The sequence below is a fragment of the Saccopteryx bilineata genome, chromosome 2 (assembly GCF_036850765.1).
Source record: "Saccopteryx bilineata isolate mSacBil1 chromosome 2, mSacBil1_pri_phased_curated, whole genome shotgun sequence".
In the NCBI taxonomy this organism is placed as follows: Eukaryota; Metazoa; Chordata; class Mammalia; order Chiroptera; family Emballonuridae; genus Saccopteryx; species Saccopteryx bilineata.
The window spans coordinates 20,460,497-20,474,097 of record NC_089491.1 but is presented as its reverse complement, the minus strand read 5'-3'; the positions used below and the strand labels follow the sequence as shown (position 1 = coordinate 20,474,097).

The window sequence follows — 13,601 nt, the reverse complement described above, 5'->3', positions numbered from 1 at the left end:
GGGGGGCGGAGGGTCCGGGGTAAATGGTGAGGGATGAAGTCTTGATCTGGGGGCAGGAGGAGGGGCGGAGGGTACGGGGTAAATGGTGAGGGACGAAGTCTTGATCTGGGGGCAGGAGGGGGGGCGGAGGGTCCGGGGTAAATGGTGAGGGACGAAGTCTTGATCTGGGGGCAGGAGGGGGGGGCGGAGGGTCCGGGGTAAATGGTGAGGGACAGAGTCTTGATCTGGGGGCAGGAGGGGGGGCGGAGGGTCCGGGGTAAATGGTGAGGGACAGAGTCTTGATCTGGGGGCAGGAGCGGGGGGCGGAGGGTCCGGGGTAAATGGTGAGGGACAGAGTATTGATCTGGGGGCAGGAGGGGGGGCGGAGGGTCCGGGGTAAATGGTGAGGGACAGAGTCTTGATCTGGGGGCAGGAGGGGGGGCGGAGGGTCCGGGGTAAATGGTGAGGGACGAAGTCTTGATCTGGGGGCATGAGGGGGGGGGCAGAGGGTACGGGGTAAATGGTGAGGGACGAAGTCTTGATCTGGGGGCAGGAGGGGGGGGGCGGAGGGTACGGGGTAAATGGTGAGGGACAAAGTCTTGATCTGGGGGCAGGAGGGGGGGCGGAGGGTCCGGGGTAAATGGTGAGGGATGAAGTCTTGATCTGGGGGCAGGAGGGGGGGGCGGAGGGTCCGGGGTAAATGGTGAGGGACGAAGTCTTGATCTGGGGGCAGGAGGGGGGGGCGGAGGGTCCGGGGTAAATGGTGAGGGACGAAGTCTTGATCTGGGGGCAGGAGGGGGGGCGGAGGGTCCGGGGTAAATGGTGAGGGACGAAGTCTTGATCTGGGGGCAGGAGGGGGGGCGGAGGGTCCGGGGTAAATGGTGAGGGACAGAGTCTTGATCTGGGGGCAGGAGGGAGGGGCAGAGGGTACGGGGTAAATGGTGAGGGACAGAGTCTTGATCTGGGGGCAGGAGGGGGGGCGGAGGGTCCGGGGTAAATGGTGAGGGATGAAGTCTTGATCTGGGGGCAGGAGGGGGGGGGGCGGAGGGTCCGGGGTAAATGGTGAGGGACGAAGTCTTGATCTGGGGGCAGGAGGGGGGGGGCGGAGGGTCTGGGGTAAATGGTGAGGGACGAAGTCTTGATCTGGGGGCAGGAGGGGGGGCGGAGGGTCCGGGGTAAATGGTGAGGGACAGAGTCTTGATCTGGGGGCAGGAGGGGGGGCGGAGGGTCCGGGGTAAATGGTGAGGGACAGAGTCTTGATCTGGGGGCAGGAGGGGGGGCGGAGGGTCCGGGGTAAATGGTGAGGGACAGAGTCTTGATCTGGGGGCAGGAGGGGGGGCGGAGGGTCCGGGGTAAATGGTGAGGGATGAAGTCTTGATCTGGGGGCAGGAGGGGGGGGGCGGAGGGTCCGGGGTAAATGGTGAGGGACGAAGTCTTGATCTGGGGGCAGGAGGGGGGGCGGAGGGTCTGGGGTAAATGGTGAGGGACGCAGTCTTGATCTGGGGGCAGGAGGGGGGGCGGAGGGTACGGGGTAAATGGTGAGGGACGCAGTCTTGATCTGGGGGCAGGAGGGGGGGGCGGAGGGTACGGGGTAAATGGTGAGGGACAGAGTCTTGATCTGGGGGCAGGAGGAGGGGCGGAGGGTCCGGGGTAAATGGTGAGGGACGAAGTTTTGATTTGGGGCGTTGAACACACAGTATGGTGTACAGAGATGTGTTGTAGAATTGGGCACCTGAAACCTGTATAATTAAGTTTAACCAGTGTCACCCCAATAAATTCAATAAAAAAATAAAACCTAAGACCTCCTACTGTGCCCGAAGCACTGCGCATGACACAGGATTACAGAAATGTGTAAAAGCGGCCTAACATTTCAGATGAAGGTGGGGTGGGGTGGGGGACAATACAGAAGAGCTCCTGAAGAGAGATGCATCAGGTTGACAAAGAGTATTGGGGGCAGGGGGAAGGGCATTCCAGGCAGAGGGAACAGCGTAGGCAAAGGCACAGAGGTCTGAAAGTATGAACGGAACTTGATGGATGGAGAGCTGTAGGCAGGGCCCCTTGAATGGCGGGCAAGGGCAGGGTTGTTCCAGTCAGCCTCGATGAGGGCAGCAGCGGGGGTTGTCAGAGGCCTCAGCCGTGTAAGCTGGGCGCTGAATCCAGGGAAGTCCCGTAAGCACAAAAGTCCCCTCAAGGGCTGGTCTTTTGGGCTCGGTCTCTGCCAGCCCTGGAGAAACTAACCCCACAAAGAAGCACCCACCAATCCAGACCCTTCCTCTCGTACATCTCCCCATCTCCTCCCAGCAGCCCTGCCCATGGCCCTCTCAGGGGTCTCTGGGCCCCCTGCGGTCTCTCTCTCCAGTTCCTGAGTGGTCAGCCACCCCCACTGGGCAGCTTCTCTGCCCCTCAGCTCTCTGGAAGGGAGACGCTTTCCGTCTCAGTCCCCCTGGTTCTCCTCTCCCCGCTGCAACCACGCAGCCCACCTCCGCCTCCCCATGCCTTCCGAAGCCCCTTCCCATCCAGCCAGTGCTGCCCCCACGCTGACCCTGACATCTCCCAGATGCAAAACAGAGCAAGAGAGAGGAGGCAGGCTCTCCTAAGACCTCGCAGCCAGGAAGTGCGGTCCAGGGATACAAACCCAGGGCCTGAGACTGTGAATCCCAGTCCATCACATTTGGTGGGGGGCAGGAGGAAGGGGAAAGAAGACCCCTAGAGCAAGTGGCTGGCTCTTCCAAAAAGGCTGGGCCGTTGCGGTCAGAGCCCCTATCTTGGCCTCCCTTTCTGACCAGCTGGCGGGCACAGACCCGCTGTTCTCCAGGGGATCCTGCCTACTGTGTAGAAACTAGACTGTGGGGAAGAACCAGCCCCTCCCCACTCCGGATGTCCCCACTCCTGGCCCCGGCTCTCTCCAGCAGCAGCAGAGGCCCTGGGGAAAGAGAAAGGAGCCCTGGCTGCTGCAGACCCTTCGTCCTGCCGGCCAGAACGGTTGGGCAGATCCTCTGGACCATCGCTGGCTCCTCTCTGTGCCCTTATGTGGCAGAAGGGACCGCTCTTCCATGGGGACGCTCTGTAGCCTCCTGGCCTGCTCCTCATCCATGCATCACGTCTGAGGCCCCTTAGCAGCCCCTGGGACTAACTCTGCCTGTGCTAAGATAAGGACACTCCCAGACGCAGAGTGGGACCAGCGCTTGTCCAAGTTCACAGAGATCAGAATCAGAGCTCGGACTGTAGTCCAGCATCCTGAGGCTTGAGGAAACCCCCTAAAATCCACTCTTGCTCGGAGGGTGGGGAGACAGGCTCCCCTCAGCCAGGAGAGAAGTCATACAGCTGTCGCAGCAGCTGCAACTTCCTGGCTGGGCTGGTCCAGCCTCCCTGGACTGTCCCAGAGAGTCTGTGACTGGCCTGTCCAGAGAGAAGGCGGCCTCCCCTGCCCTCCTCCGCTCCCTTACCTCTCTCAGGTTCCACCGTCCTGCTGGCCCACGCTCAGAGGACCAGCGTGTGCGGTCTTTGTTCCGAACCTGGGGAGCCCCCTGCCTCCATGGCGCCCTGGCCCGCCTCCAGGCCGCTCTGCCAGCCCAAGCTGCTGCTCACAGACAAGCATCGCTCCCCACCTCTCCCCGCCCCTGCTGCGGCTGAGGCCGCCTCGCCTAGGCAGGAAGCGCCCAGCCTGATTTCCTACAAGTGTTTGTCAGAAGGAGGGGGTTTGTCTGAGTGCCGAGTGAGAGTGAGCAGGAGGAACTTAACCCCTTGCAGGCCCTCTGTGGGTCTGCACGGCCCAGGAAAGGACTCACGGAAACTTCTGATGGCAGGGCTTCGGAACATCACAGCCAAAATACAGATTGAGGAGACTAAAGCCCAGGTCAGAGGATTGGCCAAAGTCATTCAGCATGCAGAGCCTGGCAGGCTTCTGACAGCTTCAACACTCTAGGAGCTTTTACCATAGCTCCTACCCTCTGGGACATGGCCTTGGCCAAGGTCCCTCTCTCACTAGGCCTCAGTGCCATCTATATAGTGGAAGTTCAGACTGGGTGTTTGCTTGGCACCTTTCCAGATCTAACTCTCTATCCTGTCTGCCAATATGCAACCCAACATCTCAGTAAGGCTGCAATGATTCCTGCCATCGCACCCACTGTCCTTGCCCCAAGCAGGGCCTCTAGCTATAGTAAGATTTTCCAAGCAGCATAGAGGTAGGGAACTGGCTGATAGGTAAATTTCCCCTGCTGTTCCCAGGGTTCATCAGAAGGCAAGCTGCCTTTCCCCAAGCCCCCTCATTCCATTCATTCATCTGATAGGTACTTACTGAGCATATATCATGTGCTGGGTGTTTTTCAAGGTGCTGGGAATATTGCAGGGCACAAGCCCTGGCTCCACTCTAGTAGAAATACAGACAACAAACAGAGAGAGGTGTGAATAGACGGAGAGGATAGGATGGACCAGTGATCCCTACGCCAGGCTGCTTTTGGTAATACTGACGCCTACGGCTCACCCAGACCAATAGAATCAGTCTCTGGGTAACAGAGATTTTAAAATGTCTCAGGTGACTTGGATGTGTGCCCTGGTAGAGAATCCATGGGTCAGAAAGTAACAGGTTGGGGAGAAGGGTACGGAGATGGCCAGAAAGGTCTCTATGAGAAGGTGACATCCAATCAAAGGACTGGAAGGGGAAAAGGGTCAGGAGCAAGCCACAAGAAGGGCTAGCGGCAGTATTCTGGACGGGCAAGCACAGTGGGTAAGGTGGGACCCGGTGGAGCTCTTGCTGAGAACAGCAAGGCTGAGTGCCCAGAACAAGGAGAATCACGGGAGGAGAGACAGGAGACGGGATATAGGGGCAGGCTCAGCATCCAGTCCCCGTGTGTGTGTCTCCAGCCCTGGCCCTGCTCAGGATGCAGGGATTCTGATTCAGGAACCAAAAAGAAAAAAAGAAAAAACTTGGTCTCTGTATTGTCCAACTCCCCTCCCCCCCCAGATGATGCTGATGAGGAGCCAGGTTTGGGAGCCACCTGAGAGGAGAGAAAAATGACTCTTACAGTCAGTACAGAACGTGGGTCAAATCTCTTGCTAGCTCTGTGACCTCTGAGCCTTCATCTCTCTAAGCCTCCAGCCTCCGTGTCTTCATCCATAAAACAAGGATATAAGAGGAGTAGCCACCCCACAAGGTTGCTGCCAAGATCTAATGAGGTAATGCCTGAAAAATGCGGAGCCAGGGGCCTAGAACATGAATGAATGAATGAATGAATGAATGAACTTTTTCAAGGTCAGCCTTTGAGTATCTGGCAAAGCCAGGCTAGAACCAGGTGCCCTCAGCCGTTACTACCCTCCCTCCTTCCCTGCCCTTTACTCACATCTGGGTGGGGAGGGCTCTACCCACAACCCCCAGCCTAGCATGGAGCACAGCCAAACCCTACTGAGGCCCCCTCCCCGCCAGCTCTGGTGACCATGTGGGCCATTGTGTGAGGGGTGGGCTCCCCTGACACCCTGTCACTCCCTCCCTCTCCCTCTCTGGTCATGAACCCAGGCAGCACCGCCATCAGTGCCAGGTGGCTGCCACTGCCAGGCACGCCCCGTGGCCCCTGGGTAACCCTAGGCTCATCCTAGGGCTATCCCATGCACTCTCCTGGCCAGCCCCAAGCCTTAATGACCCTCCTCTCTGCCTCTGCCCAGGTGTTATTTCATCCTCAACCAGGTGATGCCCCCTGCTGGCACCTCATCTCCACCCACAGGCCAAATCCTACTTAACCAAAGCAACATGTCCAAAACTGAGCTCATCCTAGCACCACCCTCCTGACCCAGCCCCCTCCCTGGTTTGGCCCATCTTCCACCCAGGTGCACAAGCCAGGACTGAGCGTCATCCTGGAACTGCCCCCTTCCTCACACTCATAACTAATCTCTCATCAACTCGAACGTTAATTCCTAACTCGCACCAGAATGTGCCCCATCTCTGCATCCCCTCCACCTCCGTGGCCTCCTGCAGCAGGCTCTCCTGGGAAGCTCTTGGTCCCTGCATCCATTCCCCACCCACCCTGCACCAGAGGGTTCTTACAGAACAGAAGCATCCAAACTCGGCCCCTCTGTGCTTCAAATAATCAGAGAAAGAAGATGAAACTCCATAACCTGGCCACTGCTCCTGCCTCCTCTCCCTGTCCACCCCTTCCCTCAGCGGCACCTGCTTACCACAACCCACTGAGGCAGGTGTGACACCCTCATTTTACTGGTGGGCAAACAGAGACACAGAGACTCCAAGCCACGCGCCCCTGGTCACAAAGCTGGTGCCAGTGGAGATGGAAACACACAGAGACCAAACTCATGATGCCTACACTTGGCGCTCACACTGCTGCAGCCTCCGGAGATAATTAATAACTTGGGCAGGATGAAATCGGGAGAGGAACTTATTGCCAACTAACTGCAACGTTCTGACTCTGGAAAGAGGCCCTGGTTCTGCACAGAGCCTGTTTTCTAATGTGAATTCTTGTCCTTCAATACACTGGATGCTGAAGAATAACAGCCTTGGGAAGTGGGCAAGACAGGAGTATAATTCCATTCTCTAGGTGAGGAAACTGAGGCCCAGCGATGGGGAAGAGACTGGTTCCTGGTCACCCAACAAAAACAAAACAACAACAAAAAATTAACAAAAAAATCACGTTGGCCCCCACTGCAGGGGCTGAGTACTTTCACCAGAAGCATGCCCATGTAAGGCTGCACCGCACGGCCCTATCAGTCCTTACCATGGGAGCCTGGCGTGGCGAGCCCCGGCCGTGTGTCCCCCACCCCTGGGTCCTGATGCTCTAGCAGCACAGTAGTCATTTCTCCCACAGTCCACCTGCTCAGCCTCCTCCTCCCTCTCTCAATTGTTCTTGAGCTCCACCTCAGTGCCTGGCACACTAACCAGACTGGAAGGTGAGTCTGTCCTTCTGCAAACCTTCCGGTGCAGCCCAGGACACAGCCCAGGACCGAGGTGGACATTACTTGCTGATGTGATGAGCCCTAGACAGTCTGTCACTTGGCCACACCATGTCCTAAGGCCCAGGGACTACGGCAGGGTCTCAGCCATTCCCCAGGAAAAGCCAGGCTTTGGCATTTCAGGAGCCCTGGGAGGCGCAGGCTGCGTTCTCTCATCCTCAACCCCTCCCTGAGCTCCCGACATTTCCCATTTCCTGAGAAAGAAATGAAAGCCCACCCCAAGGCCACCACTCATCCCCGCCCAGGTTGCTGCGTTTACCCCCGTAGTTAAAATCCAGGGAGTCTGGGGCTGAGAAGAGGCAGGTGAGACTTTCCGGAGTGAACCAAGAACCCATGGAAGCCCAGCTTGGAAAGTAGAGACCCAAGTCCCAGCCTCAGTGACACTGGACACATGCCTCTTCCCCTGTCTTAGCTTTGAACCTCTGGGCTTAATTAGATTATCCCTGAGGTTATCAGAAATGACCTTCTATCACTCAGTTTCCTGGTTTCTTTGGTTGCACTGCCCACCTAAGCAGAAATTTATATGGGAGGCTGCAGGGCACGGGGGTTTAGGGCATACGGAGTCTTTGGGTAGTCAGAGACCTCCAGGTTCTCTCTTGAAAGCTGTGTGGTCTTGGGCAAATTGCTTAACCTCTCTGAACCACAGGTTCCTTATGTGTAAAATGGGGATAATACTAACTTTACAGCATCCTTGGAATGATAAATGAGATTGGGTGCCTAAAGTCCTGGCCTCGGCCCCAGGTGACACAGAGCGCACACATAAGTGACTATGGTCATATCCATGAAACGTCCGGGGGGCCTGTGCCCTGCAAGGCTGCGTTTAATTTTTCTGGCTCTGGAGCTTCCCCAAGATCGGCCACAGTTTCAGTTTGGGGTCCTGTGCACAAAAAGGGAGAGCCGGCCCTCCCAAGTGAAAAGAAATGCTGCCATCCCCCTAGGGCCCTCTCTCTGTGGCCCCAAACCAGTTCTGGGGGGGGGGTCACTGAGAGCCGGCCCTCCCCAGTGAAAAGAAATGCTGCCATCCCCCTAGGGCCCTCTCTCTCTGTGGCCCCAAACCAGTTCTGGGGGGGTCACTGATCCAGCTAGAAACTGCGTCCCCACCCCCAGATACCTAAGGAAAGGAGGAAACAGGCCTTTCTCAGCCAACTGAAACATGGGCTATGAGGAGGGTGTGGCCATATCGTGAACACACACGTACATTCCCAAATTCATGCTCCATGAAGAGTAAAATAAAAAAAGTGTGCAATGCACCAATGGCAAAGCTTTATTGAGCACCTAATATGTGAAGGCCTTCCCACGGATTAGGATCTCATTATTTAATCCTCACACCAATCCAAGGGGGTAGGATTTACGATGCCCATTTCACAAGAGAGAAAGCTAGGTTTGGAGAGAGCTGTCTGAATCCAGATAATAAACCATAATCACTTTGCAACTGAACCTTGCAGTAGGTAAAAAGGTTGGAAACCACTGCAGTATCCAACAATAAGGGATCATTAAATTAAATTGTGGTGTTTCCACTCACAGAAATACTGTGCAGCTACTAACGGTCACATTGCAGAAAAATATGAAATGATGTAAAAAATGTGATATGTTAAGTGAACAAACCAGTTATAAAATAATAGAGTTTGAGTCCAGTAAAGAACAAAACAGTAAAATGTGGGGGAAGGAAAGGAAGGAGAGAGGAAGGGAGGGGAAAGGGAAAAAAAGAGAGAGGTGCTCCAAGATGTTTTTAATAACTATTCCTAGGTAGTAGAACTAAGGCACGTTTACTCTGTTCCCTTATGTGTAGTTTCTAAATGTAACAGTTAATTTAAAAATAAGAGTAAAACGAGCATTTATGATTCTTAAAAACAAAAGCCACCACCATACATCCGTGTAGTACTTCATTCTGATGCGACCTCGGGCACGCCCTCCTCAGTCTCCGCCTGCGCAAGCGGGGCAGAGTGGCTGGGCTCCCTGCGGCCCTGGGCAGCTCTGACATTCTGCAGCTTCCATCCCACTCCTCTTCCTCTTTCTCAACTCTCATACATGTGTCTTTTCCTGCACATACGCATTGCACAACAAGAAGGAATATGTGAAAAACACAAAAAGGAAAAGGGCATGGCATGTGTTATCTGACTGGGTGCTCAGAACCAAACATTCAACAGAGAGGAAAGGCACAGAGAGGTTACACAACTTGCCCCAAATCACACAGCACATTAGGGGTAGAGTTGGAGCTGCACCCACAAGTAGAGTGTTATCCTCCAAACGAATCCCTGATTTAGGAAGGTTGAAAGCAGCCTCTGGGAGGCTGATGCCCTTCCTGGCCCCTGGGGTTTGCTGGGCACCCCACTCTGGCCTTGATTGTGGGCCCCTTCCCGAGAACAGGCTCAGCGCAGTCTAGTGTCGGGAGGTAGAGTGCTGGCTAGGATCTAGAGGCCGGTGCTGGACCACCCGAAGAAGCAGGAGGTCTCTCTCTACAACCATGGTGGAGTTGGGCTGGCACTTGGAAAGAAAGATCAAAGCCAAGATGGGACTGTAGGTTAAAAGGGAAGAGGGACCCAGAAATTAAAAAGTGCTAAGTTCTGGGTCCAGATCTGATAGCTCTGATTTTAGATATATTTCTAAACCTCCCTGATATCTCCATCGACAGACTAAGGGTAACACAGTCCTCAGGAGTGTGCGTGTAAAGTAACAGCACAATGTATTTGCACGGCTTAGTACACGGGGTGTTCAGAAAACACAGGAGGGCGGCATTAGCTTCTTCCTGCCCCCCCCCCCCCCCCCCCCCCCCGTCAATTAAAGCCTCTTCCCAGTTGCCCCGCCCTAATTCCCCCTCCAATCCCTTGGACACAGGCTGCCAGATAAATCTTCTTAGAGCATCATTCTGGTCAAGGCTTTCCCTGCTTAAAGACCACAGGTGGTGCTGTCGCTTTCAGGTTAAAGGCCAGACATTTTGGCCTGAAATTCCGGTTTATACAGCCTTGTTCCCAAATCAGAGGGTTGCTACACTACACAACTCACAGTATAGACTAGAAGCCTTGTCCATAAAGGTTTCCTTTCCAAATCCCGCCCTGCAGAGGATCTGCAGTGGGTGCAGGCATTCTGGCCTGGCTCCCCTGGGGCACCCTGCATGGCCAGACACCCTCAGCTCCCGGCTGCCGTGCAGAGCGAGGCTGCATTCCACCCCCTTCACATGCAACTCTCTTTCAAAGAAAAGGAAAGAAGAAAAAGCCCTGATTTGTGGTATTTACTGAGTTCCACAGTGCAAATACCCTTATTATGGACAATTTCAAGTTACCAACATGCTCTTACTGAGCACAGCAGTGGGAAGAGAGGAGCACGGTCAGCTCTCACCAGACGGCACACCCCTACAACATCCCAAAGTAAGGACCACAAACCCCAATAAAGAGCTGTGTGACCTCAGGTGAGTGACTTAACTTCTCTGAACCTCAGGCTTCTTATTTGTAAAATGAGGACAACACTCACACCCACGTCGTGTGGCAACAATTTGAACACTAAATGATATAATCCAGGGTGACCAACAATGTGTTAAACCCCTACTATGTGTAGGGTTCTGTACTGGGCACCAGGACAATGACTAGTGACAAGATAGACAAGGCTCTTGCCTTTCTAGACTCCACTCCTTGCAGTAAAACCTTAGCACAATGGCTAGAATACAGCACTCAATAACTATAATCTATTATTACCATGCTATTAGTGTTGTTATTCCTTCCTTTCTCTGGGTTCAGTTTCCTCATCCCTGTACTCAGAATGTGGGCTGCACAAAACTCTACAATATCGCTTCACTTGAGTCTTAAAGTGGCACTAAAGTAGGCATTACCATTCCCATTTTACAGATGGGAAAACTGAGATGCTCAGAACTGAAGCCAGGCTGAGGGTCTCAACAAAGTTCTGCTAACACCCAGTCTCTATCAGGGGTCTCCAAACTTTTTACACAGGGGGCCAGTTCACTGTCCCTCAGACCATTGGAGGGCTGCCAAATACAGTGGTCCTCTCACTGACCACCAATGAAAGAGGTGCCCCTTCCAGAAGTGCAGTGGGGGCCGGATAAATGGCCTCAGGGGGCCGCAGTTTGGGGACGCCTGCCTAGATCTTTCCCACCTCCCAGAACAGAGAGAGAAGAAAAAGGATGAGGAATTCAGCTAGTGATTCAGCTGGATGCTTTAAAAATACTTTCTTTATCCCCCTCATGGGGGTAAATTAAAATATTATTGCCATTTCGTTTCCAAAATACCCTCTTGGTGTGACCTCAAAATAGCCTCAGTGCCTGGACCATTCCCAGGCTCTCTGAAAACTCCAGCCCTGGCGCCCCTGGTGGACTGTGTAGGCTGGTGGGAGCTGATGAAATTTCCTTGCAAGAAACAGCCCAAACCACATGTTTCCAATGCAAACTGCTGGACTTTGGGGAGGCAAAGGCCCCACATGGGCACTTTCTTCCTCCTGCAGAAGAACTGATATAGTTCCTGGGAATAAACCCAAAATAGTCCCCAAAACACCAGGGGGTCCATTCCCCTATTGGTAAGTAAGCCAGACTTAAGCCACCTCAAATGGATGGGCAGAAAGAAATAGTTAACAAAACAAGACCAACGGCCATAAAATAAAACCTACCAACTCCAGAGGAGGCACCTCAAAAATGCTCTTGGGAAGTCCCTACATGTATCTAACCTCAGTCCTTCATGCTTCAGTTTCAGCCATTTCTTATCCTTCTGTTCTAGAGGACAGGAACAATGTCTCTTTTCACTGCAGCCTGTCTCAGCTTCTCTTCTCAGCTCCAAAAGAGCCCCGGTTTGTTATCAGGAACTTTCCTTTCCAACTTTCTCACTCAGAAGCAGAAGCTTTTGAAACGTAGGTAATGATCCGCTCCAATCTGTCATTTCTTTCAACAAAAGCAGGGCAAAGGAATCTCATTCAGGTCGCACAAAAAACTGGCTCTGGCTCTGCCTGTGCCAACCTCATCACACTGGGGAGAGGCCAGCTCTGCACCTGCCCTGCTGTGCACCTTTGGGAAAGTCGTGATCCCTTTTCTGGGCCTTAGTCTCCCCATCTGTGTACCAAGAGGAGCTGCTCTTGTTTCTGCAGTCCATTCCAGCTCCTACCACTGTCAGAGCCGCCCACCCCCATGCTGGCCCTTGCTCTATCTCTCTCCCCCCACCAAAAAGAGGAAAAGAAACTTGCGTTAGGCGTCCAGGGAGGGCGCGCGGCTCTGAGTTGTCAGGGTTTGCGGGTTGTTGCCGGGTGAGCGAATCTCACACAAATCCCAGGACAGAGAAGTCCCACCTCCCCGTAGCCACAGCTACCGAGCCACACCTCTGCCCAAACACAGTCGGAAGCCGGGCCAAGGACCACCTCCATATTCCCTTGGGACCCCTCCCCTTCCTGAGACCAGCCCAGCCCGAGACAGAAAAAAAAGCCAACGCCCCCATTGTGTGGAGGTGGAGACTGAGGCCACAAAGTGCAGACTGCGGAAACCGCAGCCGGAGGGGTTTAGAATCGGATCCGATCGCCTGTCTAGGACTCCTATTCCCAGAAGGGTGATCGGTATCCTTCCCGCGCGCGTGGTGTTTCCACGTGGGAGAAATCTAGAGCAGCACCGTCCCTGTGCTGTCCACCCTCCCTCCCCATTCCCCCGACGGAGAAACTGAGACCCAGTGAAAGGCTGGAACCCTCCCGGGACCCTCCACCGGCCCCTCCCGCGTCTCACCTGCTGGCGGTCACCGCGCGGGGTGGTTTCCTGGACTTGAGCGGCAAACAAAGGCCTCCAATCGGGGCGCGGGGCGGGGCGGTGACTTTTTGCATAATCCTCAAGGCCGGCCTTTGACGGGCAGGGTGCGGCCCTAGGAGGCGGGGTCTCGAAAACTCCACCAATCGCATACAGGAGCCCGCCCCCAGAAACTCGGGCGCGGCTCTCCTCACAGAAAATCTCAAATCTGAGACGTCGCGTGTACCTCCTGGAACTCTTCGGATTGCAGTCGCCGGACTGAAGCCCCGGGGCGGGGGTGGGGGGTGGAAGTGGCGACGGCGCGGGGGGGGGGGGGGGGGGGAGTGATGGTGAAGACATTTCGCAAGGTCGCCGCGAGGAAGAAATCAAACTTTCATAATGGAAACGGACTGCATCATAACAATATCAACACTGTAATAAAGTTCTCTTGAGCACTTGTTATGTGTCAGGCACTGATGTAAGCTCTTACTATGACCGATACTCTCCTATGAGGCCGGTTGCTATTATCATTCTAGTCCAAACCACCACTGGGCAAGCGGGGAAACCCAGGCCTGGAGAGGAACAAGAACTTCCCCAGGGTCCCGCAGTGAATATAGGACAGAAACTATCCACTGTCCACTGAAAGCGCATCTTGAAGGATGGCTGTGCAAAGTGTCGCACTTGCTCCATTTCTGCCACTGGCTGCCACCGAGCTTCAAGTAAATGAGATTCCTAACTCCTGCTTCACAGGGTTGCTGATGAGAGAAAGTAAATAAACATGGCACCAGGCCTATAAGAAATAAAACAATGGAACTAATGTAAAGCGTTCCCCGAAGAATTTTATTTCATAGGGAAGATTAGGGTCCGGAGACAGGAAGTGACTCTCCCAAGGTCCTGCAACAGCCGTGTTGCAGCCCGGTTCTTCCCAGTTCACCCTGGTTGCCGGTGCCTCCCTACACACATATCT

The 13,601-nt window shown here is 54.4% G+C and overlaps 1 protein-coding gene across 4 annotated transcripts in view; it reads right to left on the bottom strand.

Moving 5' to 3' along the window:
- The window catches only part of AKNA (AT-hook transcription factor), a 57,216-nt gene extending 44,487 nt beyond the window's left edge, over positions 1–12,729 (bottom strand). The window contains exons 1-2 of one of the 4 annotated variants that reach the window (XM_066256413.1): positions 11,602–11,897; positions 4,277–4,348 (exon numbers count right to left, since the gene is read on the bottom strand). The gene's annotated coding sequence lies outside the window, so the exon portion shown is untranslated. Of the gene's footprint in view, positions 1–3,425; positions 3,579–4,276; positions 4,349–11,544; positions 11,568–11,601; positions 11,898–12,637 lie in introns of those variants that run through there. The other 3 variants (XM_066256414.1, XM_066256415.1, XM_066256412.1) reach the window with 3 other exon arrangements.
- Positions 12,730–13,601: the final 872 nt, after the last annotated feature.